The sequence below is a fragment of the Tenrec ecaudatus genome, chromosome 10 (assembly GCF_050624435.1).
Source record: "Tenrec ecaudatus isolate mTenEca1 chromosome 10, mTenEca1.hap1, whole genome shotgun sequence".
NCBI classification, from domain to species: Eukaryota; Metazoa; Chordata; class Mammalia; order Afrosoricida; family Tenrecidae; genus Tenrec; species Tenrec ecaudatus.
In genome coordinates, this window is record NC_134539.1 from 64306921 (window position 1) to 64312063 (window position 5143).

General features: G+C 41.9%; 1 pseudogene; it reads right to left on the reverse strand.

Moving 5' to 3' along the window:
- Positions 1-211: 211 nt before the first annotated feature.
- Positions 212-535, reverse strand: LOC142458543 (large ribosomal subunit protein eL33 pseudogene; annotated as a pseudogene).
- Positions 536-5143: the final 4608 nt, after the last annotated feature.

Here is a 5143-nt window from a genome sequence, read left to right on the forward strand (position 1 = left end):
GGTCTTTTGAAGCCTATGGCCTGATCATCAACACCTCGTGATTGCACAGGTTGGTGTGCTTCCTCCATGTGGGCTTGTCGCTGCTCTGCTAAGTGGCCATTTGCTTAACTTCAAGCCTTTAAGACCTCATACGCTCTACCCCCCCCCCCCAAGTGATTTAATAAAAATACAAAAGAGAAGTAAAAAAATGCACAACTTTATTTATTTATTTTTAAGTGTAAATCCTTGAGGGGTACAGCATCAAACAGATTCTGGGTCCAACAGCCTTAGCAGGCAGGTTGCTCCCGAATTTGGTCAGAACCATCCCACTGTTTCCATGGGTACGAGTTACCTTTCCCCAGATGACTCTGGTTTTGTTAGGTTTGCAGCCAGGAGTCGCTGTGTTGTTCTTTGCTTTGTACACATAAGCACATCTCTTGCCTAAATAAAATTCTGTTTCATCACCTTCAATTTTAAGAAGAGCAAGTGCCCTCTGGTTCCAGAGACCCTGTTAATAGCCAGCAAAAATGGCCTTTCACCACAGCCTTCCAGACATATTTACCATTTGGAAGTCTTCTCCCTAGCAGGCCTCCACAGGCTCCATTATGGCAGAAAAGGGCTGCTATATCTTTTGATAGCCGGGCACCATCAGCTTTCTTCACCACATTTGCTTATGCACCCATTTTGTTTTCAGCAATCGTGTCGGGAGGGTGAGCATCACAGAGTGCTGGGTTAATAGAACAATGTGCTCTTGCGTTGAGGGAAGGCGTGAGTAGAGGTCCAAAGTTCATCCACTTCCTCAATATATTTCCATATAATATATTTACATTGGCCAATACCTCTATTTTTATGAAGTTTTATTTTAATAGTTACCTGTTATCTATGTTGTCTTCCACTATGTGTGCTTCCTTTATTATTTGGTAATCTGTGTATGCTTTGCACAAGGGCCCTTAAGTTTGTCCCAGTTTTCTCATGGATGAACCTTGTAGCTCTGGGATTTATATTTAGGTTCCTAGTTCATCTTGAGTTTTTTTGTGTGTGTGTGTGCATCTGGTGTGGTATGGGTCCTGGTTCATTCTATTGCAGTTGGAGATTCCATTTTCCCAGCACCATTTGTTGAAGAATGTACCTTCCTATTTCACTTTTTGTGGTCCTTTGCTGAAAATCAGTTGTTGGTAGGCAGATGCTTTTATTTTTGGGTTTTCTCTCCTGTTCCACTGGTCTACATATCTATCATTGTCCCCACATGGACCAAGCTTCTGGGGAGTCCTCTCTCACTGGAGTCTAGGCATGTGAATCGCTTTGCTATCAGACAGAGAGTACTGTAAACTTGATTGTGGCAGATGTAGTTAAGTTAAAATATAGTACCTTATACTTTTACTCCCTTCTGACCCATCCTAAAATTGTTTCAATTTTTCTGCTTCCTTTTTAATTGAGATTTTTCTCTTTTGTGTAGTCATTGTTATTATTTTTGTTTGCTTGCTTCCTGTGTTTTGTGTGATTTTCCATATATGAAATCCACGTTAGATATATCTGTAGAGACAGTAACTGGATTGATAATTGCCCAGCGGCATGGCAGGGGAGTAGGAGGGAATGTAGAGCTAACAACGAGTCTGAGAAGAACATATACTGAAACTGATTGTGGTGAAGATTGCGCAAATCTTAATATGACTTCACAATTGCCTTGTATAATATTTGAAGGATGCGCCAATAAAACTATTTTATATAAAGACTGTCTTAAGGTTTCCTTAAGGGGAATATATATATTGCAGCTGATTGTTTGGCTTCTTCATGGGGAAGTACTAGAAGCGGTGGGAACCATGATGAGAAGCAAAGCAAAGGTCTCAGCAAGGAGGTGTAGACCACACCCTCTCCCACTTTGGCCATGTGGGAATGAAGCCCGGTGTGGGTAGCTGCCCAGTGTTTTGAGATTAAGGGGAACTATCAAATACGTCTGTGTAAATCCTCATATTAAAATCGTCACCCAACTTTTAATTAAAATTTCCATCTAAATTTCATAATCTGTATGAAATCTCCATGTTGCAATATCCAATTAAGAGGAACAAGTTACGCATTGGGCTGGTAACCACAAGGTCAGTAGGTCGAAACCACCAGCTGCTCTGCAGGAGAAAGATGAGGCTTTCTGCTCCCATACAGATTGACAACCAAGGAAACTCACAGGGGAAATTCTCCTCTATCCTATAGGGTTACTATGAGTCAGAATCACCTTGATGGCAGTGAGTTTGGTTGTAGTTTTCCTTGGGTAAACATTTTGGTTGTAGTTTTCCTTGGGTAAGCAAGGTTATCCCACACAATAAGAAATAGACTTCATCGCTTTACTTCTGAATTATGCATGAGGGAAGTTTGAGATGAAGGTGTAGGTGACAAGACCCTTAAAACATGACAGTCTCACATGTGTCAGAATAAAACTGCTCTGTGGGTTCTAATATTTTGGACACGAACCACCAGGCTTTTTAAGGAACCTCTGGGCGGTCTCAAACTTCCTATGAGAACTTTCTTGCTCACTGCTGTCGAGTCGACGCCTCCTCGTGGCAACCTTCTAGGACAGGGCAGAGCTGCCCAGGGGGGCTTCCTAGAGAGTACTTCTTTAAGGGAGTGGAGGTCCCAGGAGACCTGCAGGCCAAATAATGGTTGCTCTGGGCCCCATCCCTCCCCTGTTTTCAGCAGGGGCTGTCTCAGAAGCGGATTTGAGAATATTTTCGAGAGCATGTTTCTCGATAATAACCACCTGCCCTACAGAACAGGATCCTAGTGGCAAAATTCTTGTGCACTGGCTACTAACCTCAAGGTCAGTAGTTCAAACCCACCAGTTGCTTGCCAGAACAATGTGGCAGTCAACTTAAGTAAAGGCCTGTGTGGGGTCATTTTTCTATGTTTTACTGGGTCGGCGCCCGTCTGAGTAGACCCCAGGGAAATGGTTGGACCCTACACACATGTCCCTAGGAAACACGTTCAAATAGTGTCATCATCTGTCCATTCCTTGAAACTTTATCTCTTGACCAGCAGATGGCAGCAATATCGACCAGATAAGGGAACTTGTTTACACTTTTCAGAATTGGTGTCCTTTCGGATATCATTTTTTCCCCTGTGAACAAAAAAGAAGAAAGAAAGACATTGGCTTTTGCTTCACTCCTTGTTTCCCCATTGGCCTCGAGTTGATTCCAACTCGTGGCAGTCCTACAGGCTAGAGGAGCATCGTCACCCAGTGCTGCCAAGGCTGGAATCTCAAGGAGATGGACTGCCCCAGTGGCTGCAATAGAAACACTGGTGAAGAGGGTGCAGGACCTGCCGGTTTCCTTCTGTTGTATAGAGGGTCGCCAGCAGTGGGGCCTCCTCCAGGGAACCTAACAGCTACAAGGAGTTCTGGAGGTCATGCGCTGCCTGAAAAGTCTGCTGTTCCCACCCTCCCCCAGCTGCTCAGGGGAAGAAAAAGGTAGCAGTCTGATCCCATAAGAGTTTCAGCCTTGGAAATCCTGCGGGACGGTTCTACTCTGTCCTGTTGGTGGTCATGAGGCAGACTGACAGGCTACAGATTTACTTTTGTTTGACCTTTATGGACGTAGAAGAGTGTGCTCATCATCCAGTTAGAAGCCTGACTGCTCACCTTCCATTTAGAAGTCTTCTAAGTACTCACCAACTGCACCACCAAAGCGCCTTCACCCATTTTAGACTTGGCATATCTTTTGGGGAATGTTGTCATGTCACTCTGACTATCAGAAATGTAACTTATTCCTGCGACATAAACACTGAGTATATCTCACCAAACAATGATTACTGATTTTAAAGGCTTGTGTTAGTCCAGGAAGACTAGAGAAAAAAATCCAAGTCACACTGTCAATCAAGTTTTCTATTTAGAGGTTCTGAAAAGCTTGCATAACAAACAGTGTGCGACAAAAAGGCCTGATTTGTGGTAGCAGGGGGACTGGTTTTGCCACCATGACTATGCACCTGCTCACTCAGCCATCTCAGTTTGCCAGTTTTGGGCAAAAAACGGCACGCCTCTCTTGCCCCACACACCTTACTTGCTCTGTGTGACTTTTTTGTTTCCATGAATGAAGAGGGACATGAAAGGACAGCGATTTAACAACGCAGAAGAGGTAAAGGTCAAAATGAAGGCGGTGCTGTCAGCCATCCAAACGTGTTTGAAAAGTGTTTCCGAGAATGGAATCACATTTGACAAGTGTATCAAGTATAATGGAGAGTAGTTTGAAGGTGATAAGGTTGTTTTGTAAAATATATTAAATACATAGCTTTGGGGAAAAATCTTTTTTTGGGGGTATCCCTCATATATAAAAATATATATGCTTAAACCATATTGTAGTCTAGTGGGAGAAAATGAGACTCTCTGCTCCCAAAAGGATTTATATGAGTAAGAATTGAGTTGATGGCAGGGGGTGGGCAATAACACTATGAAGAAAAGTGAGTTTTACCAAATGTGGCCCAGAGACACAAAGTGGTAACATGTTTTTGTAAAACGGTACCCAAAGACAAGCTTAATAGAACATTTTCACAAACCTTCAATTTATATATATATATATATATATATATATATACATCTACATATTTATTTATTTAAAATCTGTGAAGTGCAATAAAATAAGGTATGCCTGTAGTTGTCATTGATATTGCTGTTGGGTCTTATAGCAAAATAGAACAACTCCATTTCCAACCAAATGAAACACTGCAGGTTTTGCACCATCCTCAGAAGCTTTGCGACGTTTGAACCCATTGTGTTAATTCATCTCATTGAGAGTCTGATTTCTTTTTTTAATTGCTTTATAATTTATTTATTTATTTTTTACTGAAAGGTAGTTTATTATTTCATACAGTTAACAATTAAATAAGAGAGTCTGATTTCTTGCTGACTTTCTGCTTTACAATCATAATGTCCTCCTCCAGGAACTGGTCTCTCCTAAGAACATGTCTAACGCACAGGAGATGAAGGGGCTCCATCCTCGTCTCTAAAAAGCATTCTGGCTGTACTTATTCAGACAGATTTATTTGTCCATTCTTCTAATGTTTCATAGCTTTCTCTTACTTATGAGGTGATTAAAAATACTACGACTTGGGTCTGGCATATCTTAATCCTCAGTGTGACATATTTGCTTTTTAACACTTGAAGACTTCTTGTGCAGCAGATTGA